Here is a 19370-nt window from a genome sequence, read left to right as displayed (position 1 = left end):
GGGCGGGAAATTCAAATAAATATAAACATAAAAAGCGACAAACACACATAAAAGAGGTTATACATTGTAATCTGAGAGGATTACACTGTATAACCTCAGATCTGACATTTGCTGACTGTACAGTGCCCCTTGCCTGCCATTTTACTGTCATTTGTGCCCATAAAATATTTATGCAAAAAATTGTACCACTTTTGGTACAAAATTCCTGACATAATCATACCGCCAGGGAGGTTAATTGTATTCAATAAAGGAAATATAATTTTTATACTCTGTGGCTGTCTCTGCTTTGGGCAATTTGCACCATTGCTCTTTGTAGGTTTATTTGTATTTTTGGGTGTGCCCTTTTGAAAGGTCTAGTTATTGATAGGTTATTTGATTTTTGTTAAGCAGTAATACAAAATAAAAGATGTCTGGATGCATCTTGCGTAGCAGCCAACAAACGTGCGGGCAGGAGACTCGAGCATCGCGCTCGAGCACACACGGTATTTAGCCAAACACCGCTATGTTCCGTGCATCGCAATGCTTGAGCCGAACTGTTCGGCCAAGCATGTTCGATCAACATAGTAAGGATGAAAATACATAAATGCAAAAATGAAAATCGGCTTGGTCTTGAAGGGGTTAATAAATGTGGCTATGTGTACTCTGCCAACTAAAATGCCAAAACAAATAGGCCTTTGATTTCCTAAAGGAGCTCTTAAAAATGAACTGTGGAATCTGATTGGTAGCCATGCACAACTAAGCTAGTTTTCTTTTGCACCAATTTTGATAATTCTACCCCATAGCTCACAATATTTCAAATGGTGGCTTTTATAATGACTGAATGCCTGATTATTACAAAAGTGAATTTTAAAGTCAGATTGTTCTACCCTCATTATGAGACATCTTGTTTTGCTTAATATTTGGGAAAACATGAAGGTTTCCTCCAATTCTTCTTTTATATGCCTGTAATATTGTCTCACGTTGCTTTATTACTATAATAAAATTGAGAATCACGGTAACTCATTCATAGAGGTCCCTATGGTGAACTCATTTGAATATCCTTTATTCTTATTATGCTAACTGTAATCCTAAAAATTGTCATATCAGCACTTTATTTAGCTTGTTCATAAAGCTTATTACAATGATGCACTAAACTTACAACAGCTGTAATATAATGAAGTAGTCTACTTATAATTACATTTATGCAAAATCATAATAATAATTGGATTTTTGTGTTGTTGGTGGATTTAGTAGATGGATTATTATATCTTTGTCGGAGAAGCAAAGCAGGTGGACTGATAACAGAAAAAAACTTAGTTGACTTTGAAGGTTCAGTAACTTTTTAATCATTCATACATTAGTTAAACCAGTTGCAATATATTAAAAAAGCACAGTAAAATATGTCCTAAAGTAAAAGAATGAAACAAAATTGAAACTTTTTGGGAAATTTCAAATTAATATATGTATCTTAAAGTCTTTCCCCGGGAAGGTCTGAAATAAAATTCATTGAGATGTTGGTCCAAGGTCTTTGTGGAATGGACAAGGGGAAAAGTAAACCCGCAGGACTCCTCCTCTCCAATTAAGTAATTAAAAACATGTTAAAAATAGAAAAAATAAATAAAATAGACATATTTAGTATTGCCGCGTCCGTGACGGCCGGCTCTATAAATATATCACATGATCCACCCCGTCCGATAAACACCATAAAAAAAAAGACCTTGCATCACAAAAAGTGCAACAACAAATGATCAAAAAGGCGTATGTCCCACAAAATAGAACCAGTAAAACGGTCACCTCATCCTGCCAAAAATTAGCCCATACATAAGAAAAGCGCTCAAAAAATAAAAAAAACTATAGCTCTCAGAACATGGATACATTAAAAAATAATTTTTTTGTTTCAAAAATGATATTATTGTGTTAAAGAGAAATAAATTTAAAAAAGTATATATATTAGGTATTGCTGTGTCTGTAACAACCAGCTCTATAAAAATATCACATGACCTAGCCCTTCAGGTGAGCACCGTAAAAAAAAAAAATATGTAAAAACAGTGCCAAAAAAAGCAATTTTTTGGTCACCTTACATGACAAAAATTGCAACACCAAGTGATCAAAAAGGCGTATGCCTACTGTTGTGTGGATTCCTCCATTTTAAAAAAAAATTATATATGTATTTTTAACCTCCCTGACGGTATTCCCGAGCATGACTTGGGGTTAATTTTCGCTGCCAGGAGCGGTAACCCCGAGTCACGCTCGGGGTAACATTGCAGAGTCCCTTCACCTTCTACTGGCGATCCGGCGATGTCCTCCGCTTGTGTTCTGCCAGATCTCTATACCTTGCGAAAAGTCTATACCGGAAGTGACGCTGCCGCACCGGAAGTGACGCGGCCGCACGGGAATCAGCTGGAGGAGGGTGTGCGCAGCGCTGCACAAGCGCACATCCACTTGGCTTAGGAAAGAATCGTTGCAGCGCCGAGATAGAAGTACTTCATGCACCACGCGTGTAGGGGTATAGAGATTTTGCAGCGCAAAGTAAACCAGCAGGACTCCTCCTGGGTACCTTGGCCCTAGCACACACATCACATGCTGAGACAAAGGCAACCACATCTCGTGACCAAGTAGCCGACCAGTAGGCAAGGAAACTAGGGGGCACATTTATTAAAACTGGCATTTTAGACACTAGTCTTAATAAAGCCCCATAGCTGGGATGACCTGCCAGTATAGAACAATGACCTTTTGAATCCAGAGGGGGAAAAAAAAAAACAGCGGCTTGGTTTGAAGAGCAGCACCTATTCAAGCACTATTCTAAGCATTCACATTTTATTTCAAGTGTGTGTTTATATTAAGTGTGTGACTTTAGATTAAGTGACTTTAGATTCTGAGACTTTAGGAGGGGACGACAATAAGTCAGTTGCTTATCATTGCACTGTATTGTTGTATTTATTTATTTCTCATTTCTTGTGTAGTCCCCATTAGTATGTGTTCCATTATTGACCACGCAGTCCAGTGCACATCTTGTCAAATGAATGCAGTCCTGGAACACCCATTTGAGGGTGAATATCTTTGTTCAAAATGTGAAAAAAATTGCCTGTTTAGAACGGCACATTGTGTATCTAAACTAGCGGGTTTAGACACTGAGAAGCATTGTCAAAATGGAAAAGAGTTTGCTGCTCACTGAGCAGGCACTCTATGAGGCAGATGCAGGGTGGTAATATGGAGGCTCAGGAAAGTGAGGTAGGTAGCTGGAAGCTGGATAACAGAAAGTGGGGTCAATGGAAGCAAAAAACTTTGCAAGGTTGGCAGATAAGGGGGGATAGCAATGCTGCAGCAAGATACTTCCTCTGCCAGTCAGGGGAATGTCAACTCCAGTAAGCAGAGGACCAGGAAGGTCAGACAGGTGATGGTAGTGGAAGATTCAATTATTAGTGGTACATTCGTCAAAAAGACTGGGATCGTCGGTGTGCTGTCTTCCCAGCACTCAAGTTCGACATATTTTGGATCAGGTTCACAGATTACTGGGAGGGGATGGCAAAGATCCTGCGGACATTGTCCACATTGGAACCAATGACAAAGTTAGAGGCAAGTGGAGTGTCCTTAAAAAGTATTTTAGGGATTTACATCACAAGCTTAGGGCAAGGACCTCAAAGGTAGCGTTTTCCAAAATACTACCTGCACCATGACCCACACCAGAAAGGCAGTGGGAGTTTAGGGAGGTAAACAAGTGACTCAAGAATTGGTTTAGGAAGGAGGAGGTTTTGGTTCCTGAAGAACTGGGCAGACTTCTCTGTCGGCTATAGGCTCTATCGTAAGGCTGCACATCAATGAGGAAGGTGGAGATGTTTTGGGGGAGAAGATGACTAGAAGGTTGAAGGAGCGTTGACACTAGGGAGTAGGGACTAGGAGAGAGGGTAATTACATTATAAGAGGGGAAGATCCTGTTTAAAGCCCATACTCCAGGAAAATATAAGTGAGGGAAATGAACATGTGGAGTCACCGTGGGTAGAAATACACAGAGGCAAAAACAATAATAAAATAATGACAGGAGTTTGTTATAGGCCATCTAATATACCAGAGTCCACAGAAAATCTTCTATTAGAGGAGACTGATGAGGCGTCAAATCATTATTATGGGGGACTTCAACAACCCAGATATTTATAGACTGGGAAACTGAATGCTGTAGATTTCATAAAGAAAACAGGGTCTTGGTAGAGATGAAGACGAAGTCTTCAAAAATTCAATTCAGACGCTTCACCGAATCTTTCTCAAAAATTTGATTTGATTCAAATTCATTCATCACAAAGCGCGTTATAAATCAGCTATTTCCCGGCCTGCAGGGATAGTATATCTCAGTGTACATCACTTGGTGTACATCTCAGAAACATGCACAGCTAGTCCGTTGTGGTAGTGAAACAGTTACTGTGCGTCAGTATGATAGGCAGGTGACAGGCATCACTATTAGACTCAGTGCACACTTCACTTATTTGGTCACTTATTGGTCAAAATAACTGAAGTTAGTCTTATAGGTCTTATAGGTCAATTTTAGAGGCAGTGGCCCAACATTTTACTATAGAATGAAATTTACATTGTCTGCTGATTCCACATAGATTGCTAGAGAATCTGGTCAGTTACATGCTGATACAAGTAGTGGCGCCATGACTGATTGGAGAGGGTGTCATCAATAAGGTTTGTGTTGACATCACTGTTTATTTTTCCCTTCTTTTGATCTGTCAGAAGAACAACCCCCAAAAAACGGAAACTGTCTTTTCAGCATCTGCCTTCACATAGTCAGTATTTTCTGGACTTCTCTAATAAGGCCTTGCTGATTCGGGCCTTCAAGAGGTGTAAAACACTGCTCGAGATCTGCCGTCAATGATTGTTAATCTTTGGGGACTTTTCAGAAAAGGTTACGCGACGCAGAAAATAATTTTCTTTACTTTGCTCCGAGCTTTTTCATACCCAAGTGAAATTTGCACTGATCTACCCAGCCATTTTAAGGATCTATAATAAAGATGGCTCGAAGCACAACTACCATACTATCTAAGTTGTTTTGGGTAGACTCCCTCGACCATTCTGATGAGTCAGGGCAGGGGATCCAGCGAGAGAGATACTCATCAAACGAGACCCTTGTGACAAAGGAATTGATTGATAGAAACAAGCAGATGCCTAAGGAACAAAAAAAGCGGTCACAGGCACAATCGGCTCTGAGAGGCCCCCTTGTTCTGCCAGGATTAAAGCTTGTGGTAGAGGTGTTACAGCATATGGCGATGACAGAAAGTTAATTTAAAGGTAGGGGGGTGTTAAAGAGACTCATATATGCTCCTTATTACTAGGGACTCTATTTTGGACCAATTTAAAACTATTGAACAATGTCTAATTTTCAGAGTAGCAAGTTTTATATGCTCCCATATTAGCTGTCTGTTATCCCATTCTAGAGCAGTGTTTTGTTCTTTTTCTATTAATCCTTTCAAATGAGCAGCCAAAGAAGTTTGCCTTTCATATGAGCATGTCTTGAAGTTCTAAGACCTTCTTCATGCTGGGAAGAAGGGAAGTTCTGGAAAGATTTTATTTATGTTTTCTATATCCTTTTCTATTATTGTATTCCATAACCCAATATAATTTTTTTCAATTCCAGGTTGGGATTGTTTGGTAAGGGGAAAATTAGGAATTAAGTGGGATTTATGTCTTACATCATCTACTAAGATCATGGGTTATTGTATATCTACTTTTGTATATCTACTATCACAAAGATTATATCCGGTCACCTCAAAAAAGATTGGTCCTAAGACAGCTCAAACACCTCCAGACAGATATAGCCCTGCACTGGGCATTTATCCAGGAATGATTTCTTCCATACGCAATGACTGTGGGTCGGTCTGGTCCTGGGATTACTCCCCAGGGACACAAAAGGAGGGGTATTGCTACTGTACCTCACAAGGTAATAAATTTCCCAGAGGATAAGGAGGGCAGAATGTTACACATCCACCTTCGCTCCCCATCTGATGACCTGAGCATTTATAATATTTATAGTCAGAATGTCCTCTCTGATCATGTCTTTGAAAAATAAACAAGGCCCATTATGCCACCTACCAAAGGAGATAAATGAGATCTTGAAGGATTTTTAAGGAGACCTCTACTTGGCCCCTGCAGATCTCGCAACATTAAATCTACCCATAACAGAAGAGGAGGTGAGAAGGGTAATTCGGCAGTACACTGCTGGCAAAGCACCAGGGCCATATGGCTAGCGAATTCTATAAAACACTGTTGCCTAAAATCACACCAGTTACAGTTAAACCAGTTAAAGGTGGGAAGACAATGTAATAGAGCAGCACGAAATGCCAGCAGAATGCTTGGATGTATAGGGAGAGGTATAAGCAGTAGAAAGAGTGAAGTGCTTATGCCGCTGTACAGAACACTGGTGAGACCTCACTTGGAGTATTGTGCGCAGTACTGGAGGCCATATCTCCAGAAGGATATAGATACTCTAGAGGGGCAAAGCTTTAAAAGTAATATAAGGAAGTATTACTTTACTGAGAGAGTAGTGGATGCATGGAATAGCCTTCCTGCAGAAGTGGTAGCTGCAAATACAGTGAAGGAGTTTAAGCATGCATGGGATAGGCATAAGGCTATCCTTCATATAAGATAGGGCCAGGGTCTATTCATAGGATTCAGATATATTGGGCAGACTAGATGGGCCAAATGGTTCTTATCTGCCGACACATTCTATGTTTCTATGTTTCTTTACAAACAATTCCTCCGGGGATCACCAATACCGCCTGATATGAACACAACAATTATTATGGTGCTCCCAAAGCCAGACAAAGATGAGACCCAGGCAAACTCTTATCGCCCAATTTCTCTGATAGATAATGATCTCAAATATCTCTCGAAAATACTAGCAGATAGGTTAGCAGTTTTCCTTCGCACACTTATAATTCCTGACCAAGTGGGTTTTGTTTAGGGCAGAGCAATGGTTTATAACATATGGAAAGTTGTGGCTGTTTTAGATGAAGTTAACATTAGTGATGAGCGGGAGGTGCCATATTTGATTTCGCCGAAATTCGCGATTATTCGCTTGAATATTTGTCTCATATTCGTCAAAATCGAATATTCGTCATTATTCTAGTTATCGAGATTAATATGCGATTTAAATAATCGCGTATTGCGATTTTAACTTAAGGCAGTGCTTCTCAAATAGTGGGGCGCGCCCCCCAGGGGGGGCGCCAGGCTCCGTAAAGGGGGGCTCGTTCAGGGCATGGAGCTGGGGGCCGGCAATAGCGGTGGGGCGGTGCGGTCACTGTACTATAGCCCTGCCCCACCGCTCCTCCCCAGTTATAGAATGTGTAAAATTAATAATGATTCTATTCATTAGGCCCCCTCTGTAGTAGAACATTCAATATATCCATCCTACTCACAGGGCTGTTATCGTAATCCAGGCCGGCCGGGCAGACGAGCGGCAGAGTCACTGACTGACGTCACGTGCCTGCCCGGCATACTTTATGAATGAAGCAGGCGGCGCATGCACCAGACGTCAGTCAGTGACGCTGCCGCTCGTCTGCCCGGCCGGCCTGGATTACGATAACAGCCCTGTGAGTAGGATGGATATATTGAATGTTCTACTACAGAGGGGGCCTAATGAATAGAATCATTATTAATTTTACACATTCTATAACTGTACTGGAACGGCAATGGGGGGGTCTGTGGATGGCACTGTTATGGGATGGGGGGGTCTGTGGATGGCACTGTTATGGGGTGGGTGGGGGGTCTGTGGATGGCACTGTTATGGGCTGGGGGGGGCACTGTGGATGGCACAATTATGGGGTGGGGGGTCTGTGGATGGCACATATATAACAGTGCCAGCCACAGATCCCCCTGTAACAGTGCCAGCCACAGATCCCCCCATAAGTGTCCGTCATCCACAGATCCCCCCATAAGTGTCCGTCATCCACAGATCCCCCCATAAGTGTGTGTCCGTCATCCACAGATCCCCCCCATAAGTGTCCGTCATCCACAGATCCCCCCCATAAGTGTCCGTCATCCACAGATCCCCCCCATAAGTGTCCGTCATCCACAGATCCCCCCCATAAGTGTCCGTTATCCACAGATCTCCCCATAAGTGTCCGTCATCCGCAAGCGGCGTCCCACGCGGCGTCGGTTGCCTAGCAACTCTACGGCTGGAGAGAGGGAGCCCCCGGCCCCCGACAAATGATACTATTTACAGTCGCGCGGGGGGCGCGAAATGTTTTCTTCTTCCTAGGGGGGTCATGACAGAAAATAATTGAGAAGCACTGACTTAAGGTAACTTTCCTATCATCATTAGCGAAGATGACGAATATGACAAATGTATTCGTCATATTCCTCAAAACGAAGATAACAAAGTATTTTCCATCTTCGTTTTAGCTCCATATTCGTCAACTTCGCTAATTCTAGCAATCAAATAGGAAAGTTGACTAGAGACAGCCCTAAGTTTTTAATTCGCTATGCGATAATATTACTTAGCTTTTTTTTTTATAAATAAAATAATTATAATACTTGATAATTATTATAATTATTATATTTATTTAAAAAAAAAGCAAAGTAATATAATCGCATAGCGAATTAAACACAGCTGTCTCTATAGTCAACTTTCCTATTTGATTGCTAGAATTAGCGAAGTTGACGAATATGGAGCTAAAACAAAGATGGATAATACTTCGTTATCTTCGTTTTGAGGAATATGATGGATACATTTGTCATATTCGTCATCTTCACTAATTCTACCAAGCCAACCATAGTAAACCAGGTCTAAGTTGAATTCGCACTGCGATTACTTCAAGTTATATTAATCGAACTGCGATTTCAACTTAGAGCTGTGTTTCTAATGGGTCAACTTGCTAGAATTAACGAAGTTAACGAATATGGAATATAGCAGTGCTAAGTTGAAATCGCAATTCGATTAATATAACTTGAAGTAATCGCATTGCGATTTCAACTTAGAGCTGTGTTTCTAATGGCTCAGCTTGCTAGAATTAACGAAGTTAACGAATATGGAATATAGCAGTAAGATGAAATCACAATTCGATTAATATAACTTTAAATAATCGCATTGCGATTTCAACTTAATTCTCACATCCGACAGTACATTCTAGAAAGGAGGCGTTCCCATGGTGATGGGGATGCTCCATGAGCACGGAAGTCGGCAGAAACGGCAACGGGCACTGACTGGAGCAGCCAGGAAGCCAGGAATCCTCAGGACAGGTAAGAACTACTTTTGGGAAGTGGAAAAGAAAAAAATATAACAATAAAAAAAAACAAAAAAACGAATATTCGAAATAGCGAATTTATAGTGCTATATTCGAAATGCGAATTAGCAAAGTGCCGATATTCGCAAAAAAAAATTGCTATTCGAATATTCGCGCTCAACACTAGTTAACATGCATCCTCTGCTACATTCCTCCCCAGATCTCCTCACAATGATGCTGAAAAAGCTTTTCACAGTGTGAGCTGGGGATGGATGAATGAGGTTTTGGATGTCATGGAATTTGGAGGTCTGTATAGGACATACATTGCTTCATTATATTCTTCGTCCTTGGCTAGGATATCCACCCCGGGTTTGTTATCACCGACATTTATAATGCAAAAAGGCACTCGACAGGGATGTCCTCTCTACCCCCGTCAGGGGCAGATTGGTCATAGACCTTATAGGGAAATATCCTCGTGGGCTGATGCCCAGAGGGCCACCCAAGCCCTCCCCTCTACCGCTGGTTGGGTACATATTAAGCTCTCAGTGGTAATGTTGTGAGAATCAGGTACTCATGTACCCGGCCAGAGACCACACATCCCCTCCTGAATTTATCTGCTATGGCATGTATCTCACATCCTAAGCCCCTGTTCCATATCTTAATCAGAGTCAACTGAAGGAGGAGGGCAGAAAATGGTAGCTATTGGTGGCCACCACAGAGGGACAGCTTTTAAGGCAGTATATTCTGCTGCTCTGTGGTATATGGTTCTGATGAGATGGTATTTTGTGCTATGTTATTGCTGATGCCCCCTACGTCCTGCCTTGTGTCAATTTGGACCCCACCGCCCTACAACATGGGGCCGCTTTTAAGTTTTTTTTTTCCAGGGCCACTTTAAGTTCCCAGTCCTCCCCTGCCCCTGTTATTCAATCTGGCACTGGAACCGTTATCAAAGGCACTCGCCATGGCTGAACATATTGAGGGCATTACTATTTGCAAGCAAGAAATTAAGCATGCTTTTTTTGCTGATGATCTCATAATGTTTTTTGCACAGGCACAAAGAGACCTCACAGCCTTGTTTGAACTTATCTCCCTGTCGGGCTTTAAATTCAACATGGCCAGTAGGGTTGAGCGAACCCGAACTGTAAAGTTCGGGTTCGTACCGAACTTTAGGATTTTTGGACCCCGGACCTGCACCCAAACAGTTCCGTAAAAGTTAGTGTTCGGTGTTTGGCGCTTTCTTGGCGCTTTTTGAAAGGCTTCACAGCAGCCAATCAACAAGCATTATACTACTTGCCCCAAGAGGCCATCACAGCCATGCCTACTAATGGCATGGCTGTGATTGGCCAGAGCAGCATGTGACCCAGGCTCTATATAAGCTTGAGTCACGTAGCGCTGTACGTCACTCGCTGTTAAAAGTGTAGGGAGAGGATGCTGCTGGACTTGTGATTTCAGGGAGAGAATAGGAGAGAATCTAACTCAGCGATCTACCTAGAAATAGTTGTGTGGGTGCAGGACACAACCGTTCTACCCTGCCCTGAGGCCATTGCCCAAAAAAAAAAAACTTTTATAATTCTGTTAGTTAGGTGGGTGGCGGCGGTGGCCATTTTATGCATGCTCAGTGCACCAGCACTGAATCTGAGCTTTTGGGACATTGCAAATCACCATTTTTTTGGGGGCAAACTACAACATCTGGATTAGTCAGTGTGCAATTTAAGGTAGAAATACATCATTAAATCATTTTCTGTGGTTTGAAAAACACACTTTAACCTCTTGCCGCACACCTAACACCGAAAGGCGTCATCGCGGCGGCTCTCCCAGGATACACTAACGCCGATTGGCATCATCTCGCGAGATGCGAGATTTCCTGTGAACGCGCGCAAACAGGCGCGCGCGTTCACAGGATCGGAAGGTAAGCGAGTGGACCTCCAGCCTGCCAGAGGCGATCGTTCGCTGGCAGGCTGGAGATGCGATTTTTTAAACCCCTAACAGGTATATTAGACGGTGTTTTGATAACAGCGTCTAATATACCTGCTACCTGGACCTCTGGTGGTCCCTTTTGTTTGGATCGACCACCAGAGGACACAGGTAGCTCAGTAATATGTAGCACCAAGCACCACACTACACTACACCCCCCCTTTCACTTATTAACCCCTTATTCACCCCTGATCACCCCATATAGACTCCCTGATCCCCCCCCTGTCATTGATCACCCCTTGTAAGGCTCCATTCAGACGTCCGTATGATTTTTACGGATCCACTGATATATGGATCAGATCCGCAAAACACATACGGACGTCTGAATGGAGCCTTACAGGGGGGTGATAAATGACGGGGGTGATCACCCCATATAGACTCCCTGATCACCCCCCTGTCATTGATCACCCCCCTGTCATTGATCACCCCCCTGTAAGGCTCCATTCAGACGTCCGTATGATTTTTACGGATCCACTGATACATGGATCGGATCCGCAAAACACATACGCACGTCTGAATGGAGCCTTACAGGGGGGTGATCAATGACAGGGGTGATCACCCCATATAGACTCCCTGATCACCCCCCTGTCATTGATCACCCCCCTGTCATTGATCACCCCCCTGTAAGGCTCTATTCAGATGTCCGTATGTGTTTTGCGGATCCGATCCATGTATCCGTGGATCCGTAAAAAACATACGGACGTCTGAATGGAGCCTTACAGAGGGGTGATCAATGACAGGGGGGTGATCACCCCATATAGACTCCTTGATCACCCCCCTGTCATTGATCACCCCCCTGTAAGGCTCCATTCAAAAAAATTTTTGGCCCAAGTTAACTTGTGACAAGAAATAAAAAGTTCTATGAACTCACTATGCCCATCAGCGAATACCTTAGGGTGTCTACTTTTCGAAATGGGGTCATTTGTGGGGTGTTTGTACTGTCTGGCCATTATAGAACCTCAGGAAACATGACAGGTGCTCAGAAAGTCAGAGCTGCTTCAAAAAGCGGAAATTCACATTTTTGTACCATAGTTTGTAAATGCTATAACTTTTACCCAAACCATTTTTTTTTTACGCAAACATTTTTTTTTTATCAAAGACATGTAGAACAGTAAATTTAGAGAAAAATTTATATATGGATGTGGTTTTTTTTTGCAAAATTTTACAACTGAAAGTGAAAAATGTCATTTTTTTGCAAAAAAAATCGTTAAATTTCGATTAATAACAAAAAAAGTTAAAATGTCAGCAGCAATGAAATACCACCAAATGAAAGCTCTATTAGTGAGAAGAAAAGGAGGTAAAATTCATTTGGGTGGTAAGTTGCATGACCGAGCATTAAACCGCTAAAGTTGTGGAGTGCCGATTTGTAAAAAAGGGCCTGGTTACTAGGGGGATATAAACCTGTGATCCTTAAGTGGTTAAAAAAAACAAAAAAAAACGGTATTTTCCAGATCTGCAAGTGTTAAATTCAAGTTTAATATATACAGCATTCATATTCTGTTAGCAAAAAAAATGACTTTTTGGGCACTCTACAACATCTGTATTAGTCAGTGTCCAATTTAAGCTAGAAATACACCCATCATTTTCTGGGGTTTTAAAAACACACTTTATTTTTTTTAAACAGGATTTTCCAGATCTGCAAGTGTTAAATTCAAGTTTAATATATACAGCTTTCATATTCTGTTAGCAAAAAAAGAGACATTTTTGGCAATCTACAACATCTGTATTAGTCAGTGTGCAATTTAAGCTAGAAATACACCCATAATTTTCTGGGGTTTGAAAAACACACTTTTATTTTCAAAAAACAGTATTTTCCAGATCTGCAAGTGTTAAATTCAAGTTCAATATATACAGTATTCATATTCTGTTAGCAAAAAAAGACTTTTTGGGCAATCTACAACATCTGTATTAGGCCTCATGCACACGACCGTTGTGTGCATCTGTGGCCGTTGTGCCGATTTCCGTTTTTTTTTTCGCGGACCCATTGACTTTCTATGGGTCCGTGGAAAAATCGTAAAAAGCACCGTTTTGCAGCCGCATCCGTGATCCGTGTTTCCTGTCCGTCCAAAAAATATGACCTGTCCTATTTTTTTGACGGACAACGGTTCACGGACCCATTCAAGTCAATGGGTCCGTGAAAGAACACAGATGCACACAAGATTGGCATCCGCGATCCGTGGCCATAGGTTACTTTCATACAGACGGATCCTAAGATCCGTCTGCATAAAAGCTTTTTCAGAGATGAGTTTTCACTTCGTGAAAACTCATATCCGACAGTATATTCTAACACAGAGGCGTTCCCATAGTGATGGGGACGCTTCTAGTTAGAATATACTACGAACTGTGTACATGACTGCCCCCTGATGCCTGGCAGCACCCGATCTCTTACAGGGGGCTGTGATCCGCACAATTAACCCCTCAAATGCTGCACCTGAGGGGTTAATTGTTCATATCATAGCCCCCTATAAGAGATCAGGGGCTGCCAGGCAGCATGGGGCAGACCCCCCTCCCTCCCCAGTTTGAATATCATTGGTGGCCAGTGTGCGCCCCCCCTGGCCCCCCCTCTATTGTAATATCATTGGTGGCCAGTGTGCGGCCTCTGTCGGCCCCCCCTCCCTCCCTTTATTGTAATATCATTGGTGGCCAGTGTGCGGCTTCTGTCGCCCCCCCTCCCTCTATTGTAATTTCATTGGTGGCCAGTGCGGCCCCCCCGGCCCCCCCTCCCTCTATTGTAATATCATTGGTGGCCAGTGTGCGGCCCCCCCCGCCCCCCCCCCCTCTATTGTATTAATATCATTGGTGGCCAGTGTGCGGCCTCCCCTCTCCCCCCCCCCCCGATCATTGGTGGCAGCGGAGATTCCGATCGGAGTCCCAGTTTAATCGCTCTGGGGCTCCGATCGGTAACCATGGCAACCAGGACGCTACCGCAGGCCTGGTTGTCATGGTTACTTAGCAATATTACAATATTGGAAGCATCATACTTACCTGCTGCGCTGTCTGTGTCCGGCCGGGAGCTCCTCCTACTGGTCGCCGCACAGACCTGTCACTTACCAGTAGGAGGAGCTCCTGGCCGGACAAGAGTCAGTCCTACAAAGTATTACCTTCTTAACTCATGGATAGATAATTTGGCAGAATGGACAGAGGCAATGGAAGCGATAGACCCCTTTCCCAGGGAAGGAGACAATAGCATATATCACACGGACATGGTCAAGGGTCTATGCTTAGGCGACACTGCCGCCTGACCGTATTTTGATCCTGACCCTTCATGGGATATGGATTATATGCAGAAAGGAGGAGAACAATGGCTAGAGATAGCTCCCCACCGGTATGACCCCAACATGTGCAAGACAAAAGGTTTAAAAAGATTAAAAGACGATAGAAAACTACATGAGATACAGACTAAGAAGGAAAAAGAGGAAAAGGATAGTGAGACCAGGAGACCTGAGACATTCATGCCTTTTTTTGACGGTTGGTAATCAACTAATGAAAAAGGCTTTGGACATAGATGACCTTAATAAAATTATTAAACACTGCCCCAAGCCTACTGTGGCTCCGTCTGGCACAGTGGCTTATTTAAAGAAAGCCTGTAAAGGGAGGAATTTCACCCAAGAAGACCTTAGACTCATAATTGACGGAATAATGGGTTCCCACAGTTCATGGGATTGGAAAAAGGTAACAACAGTATCAGAAATAGACCCCAATACTAACGCAAAGGACTATATCTGTAACACTGAGCACGGACAACAGTTAATATGGAAAGAGTTAGAAGAACACATGATAGAGGTATATAAACAAAAGTCTTTACTCCCAGTAGCTGTAGCATGTAAGCAAAAACCCTCAGAAAGCGTTATTGATTTCTGGAGATTTGTGGATTGCTAGAAATTGGAGGCAGGGCTACTGGTTCTCCAGAATGACAGTCTAATTATTTCCACATTTATTAACAATCAATCTGATAGGCTAATGCTTACAGTAAAAAAAGAACGTCTCCACGTGGACTTCAGACAGCATAGATCAATTTAAAACATTCCTGAGATAAGGGAAGCGGGCAGGGAATCATGCAGAGTAAGTAATGTGTAATATATTATACAAGATAAAGAATTGTTCGGTCGTTTTCTTCCCCAAGCAGTGTAATGTGGGAATCCAGCTTTTAACAAAATGACTGTATGATTATAACATGTATATTGTCTTCTTATAAGAGTTGATTAATCACAGAGTGAAAACCAGAAGACATTGGAAAACGCAGCAACAAACTGTGTGTGGTGTGGATATCTGTTTCCAGGAAAGCTGTGTTTGTCTGTGCTTTAAGTTTTGGAATGAAACAAAGAAATTGTTTGACTGTGTTGGAAGATTCATGATTCAGTGGAATGTGAATGGGTATGGCTTTGAGTTGTAGTGGAGTTAAAAAATGTAAGAAGCCTGAGAGATGTTTTTAGCAGAGCTGTGGGTGCAATTCAGTTTTTATGTATGAGGGCGAGGTTATGAGCTGTTTTAAGTACATGAAAATGTATGTGAATGTGTATGGAATACGGTATTTGTTTTTATATAATATGCGCATTGAGAATTTTATTTTTATTTATTTTTTGGAAGTTTTTATCGATAGGAACGTATTAGTATTCAAAATACCAGAATGCCCGATCCGTCCTTCCGGTCTGAGCATGCGCAGAACTTTAAAAATGAGAAGAAAAAAAAATACCGGATCCGTTTTGCCTGATGACACCGGAAAAACGGATCCGGTATTGTAATGCATTTTTCTGACTGATCAGGCATTTTTAAGACTGATCAGGATCCTGATCAGTCTGAAAAATGCCTGATCAGTCAGAAAAAATTACATGCGTTTGCATACAGTTTGCCTGATCAGGCAGCAGTTCAGGCAACGGAACTGCCTACCGGAATCAAACAACGCAAGTGTGAAAGTACCCTAAGTCAAAATTTGCCAGGGGTATGAATAATTATGGGCAGCACTGAATATATACATACACAAGTGCGCGGTGTGTGTGTTTGTGTTTTAGGTTGCACACCCTAATGCAATAGGCTGCGCACACCCATGTATATTACACCCCTCAGTATGTCACACCTATCGATAGCACACCTATACCAGTCGTTAAAAGGACTTTTGTGGCCCTATTAGCTAGCATTTGGTGTCCCTAACAGTTTGTCCTTGCTCCACACAGCAACCTCTCCCTACACTGGCAAAAGACTTAATGTAAAATGGTGGCCAGATCAGGTTTATTTATAAGGTAGAGGGTATGTCCATGTGCTAAAACGTCTCAAATGGCTGTCGTGTACCACCTGATGGATGTGTCATGGGTCAAAGTTCTTGACAATGTAAAAGAATATGACAGGCGCGAATATCGCATGTTCGGCGAATCGCGAACGTGCAAAGTTTGCCACGAAATGACAGCCGGGCGAACTGCAAGGCCATCTCTACACGGGAGTACGGGCCTTAAAAATTAGGCATTCACCTGACATAAAAGAAATTCTGATTATATGGCTCGAGGTACATTATGCGGTCAATGGATAAAAAATTTACTGTAGGCCACTGGACTACAGGCCCCAAACGTTAGGCATTTACCGGGCAGAAAAGATCAAGTGATTATGTGGCCGGAGGTATATTATATGGTCAATGGATATCATTTTTACTGCAGGCCAGTACAAATACAGGTCAAATATGTTTAAAAGAACAGAAAATATAAAATTGGATTAAAAACATGGCTAACAAAATCCCCAATCTTGAAAAAAACAAAAACTAATGATAATAGTTTAAACACGTGGTCGTCATAGGTGTTAAATTCCTCTGAGGCCCAAAACATTAGGCATTCAAGTGCCTTTTATGCCTCATTATCTACATAAGACAGGGACCATTCTTTGTTCTTTATGTTGTAGGATATGTATGAGTTGGCATGAGGAAATTCAATTACACATGGTCATCACAGTAGTTGAATTCCTCTGAGATCCGTGCCTCATTCACTTTATAAATATGAGGCAGTCCACACTGTCGTGAGCTAGGCGAGTGCGCTTATCGGTCACGATCCCCCCTGCTGCGCTGAACGTCCCTTCAGACAGGACACTGGATGAGGGGCAAGCCAAGAGTTCCATGGCAAATTGTGCCAGCTCTTGCCACATGTCAAGCCTGCACACCCAGTAGTCAAGGGGTTCCTCGATTCTCAGAGCATCCACATCGGCCATTAACCCGATGTAGTCGGACACCAGTCGGTCTAGTTGTTCCCTGAGGCTGGATCCAGAGGGCGGCTGTTGATGGGATGGATGCAAGAATGATCTCATATCCGAAGTGACCAACACATCTTCAAACCGCCCTCTTCTTGCATGTGCTGTTGTATTGGTACTCACAACTGTTTCTCTGTGAGTGGAGATTTCTCTGCCAGCGCCTGCAAAAGCAGAATGCAGCATTTCTCGAAGCAAGGCCTGGAAGTGCTGCATTCTGACAGCCCTCTGTGATGCTGGTAACATGTCCGATATTTTGTGTTTGTACCAGGGGTCTTAGTACGTTGCCACCCAGTACAGGTCCTTGTCCTTTATGCTTTTTATACAGGGGTTCCTTCTCAAACACTGGAGCATGAAGGCCCCCATTTGCACTAAACTGGAAGCAGTGGAGTGGCCTGGCTCCTTCTCATCGTCCAGGATAATTTCGTCCTCGGTCTGGTCCCCCCAGCCACGGACAACACCAGGAATCCCAGAAAAGATTAAAGCATGCTCTTTTTGCTCCTCCTCCCCCTCTGCCCAGGCACCATCCTCCTCTGACTCCCATTCAGACTCCTGTTGACTTGTCTCAGATGGAGTAGCCCCCTCTGGGAATTCATCCAGCATTGCGACTTTCTCATATTCCTGCTCCTGCTCATCGACGGCTTGATCAAAGACATGACGCAATACACGCTCCAGAAAGAAGGCATAAGGTACGATGCCACTGGTGGCGCCCTGGCTGTGACTGACCAGTTTGGTGATCTCATCAAATGGCCGCAGAAGCCTGCACTGGAGCGGTAAATAAAAACAAGCTCCCACAACCTGTCCTGCTGCAGAGTTCATACAGGTAGTCGTGAACTGCATGTTTTTGCTGGAGCAGCCTATCAAGCATGTGGCAGTGGAAAAGGAGGAGTCAGCCGAGGAGGAGACGGAGGATGGAGTAGGAGAAGAAGAAGAGGCAGTCCTGCATGCAATCCATGGTGGTAACACCAAATCCACACGGGTGACACGGGTTGCATGCTTGACAGCCGTCAGAAAATTCACCCAGTGGGCTATAAAAGTTATGTACCTTTGCTGCCCGTGTATGCTAGACCACGTGTCTGTGGTCAGATGTATCTCGGCACCAACACTGTGTGCCAGAGATACATTCACTTGCCGCTGAACGTGGCCATATAGCTCCGGGATGCCCTTCTGGGAGAAATATTTCCTTCCAGGGACCTTCCATTGCAGTGTGCCAATGGCAACAAATTTTCTAAAGGCCTCTGAGTCCACCAGTTTATATGTAGTTGGCGGGCTAGCAGTTCTGACTAGCCGGCAGTCAGCCGTTGGGCAAGAGGATTATCCGGCGTCATCACATCCTTTTACGCTCAAACATTTTGGCCACAGAAGCCTGCCTTTTGCCAGATGAACGCAGCGATGGCACGGTGGAAGGTGGAGTGGAGGACAAATGGGAGGAGAGAGGAGAAGGAGAAGAGGAAGAAAGTGGAGCGCCGGGAGTGTGGCTCTGTGGGTTCTGACGGTGTTGTTCCCACTGGGATTTGTGATAGGAGGCCTCGTGCCTTCTTAAGGCGGGCATACCTAGGTGAGTGTTGGGCTTACCGAGACTTATGCGTTGACAGCACAGGCTGCAGATGGCAACACTATTGTCAGAAGCGGACACGTTACAAAAAGCCCACCCTGTGGAGCCTTGTGCTGGATTCCTGGGAGTGCCAGATGTGACCGTGCATGGTGGATGGCTCGTTCCAGATATATTAGCAGTCTGATTTTTGCCTCCTGTGCACTGTAAGGCCTCCTTGGGCTGATCTGGGTACTGTCGTCAGACTGCTGGGTGGCGACCATTGATACCTCTTTTTCTTAAGCCGATGCCAAGAATGGCTGCGCATCGGTAAGGTCTTGGAATGGATGGGAAAATAATTCCTCTGACTCGAGCGGAGGGGATTTGGTGGTGGTGTCTTTTGGGGTGCACACAGCAGAGAATTTAGAGGTTGCATATAGAGAGGATGA

This window comes from Bufo bufo, chromosome 3 (assembly GCF_905171765.1).
Source record: "Bufo bufo chromosome 3, aBufBuf1.1, whole genome shotgun sequence".
Lineage (NCBI taxonomy): Eukaryota > Metazoa > Chordata > Amphibia > Anura > Bufonidae > Bufo > Bufo bufo.
Note: the sequence above shows the minus strand (reverse complement) of the source record.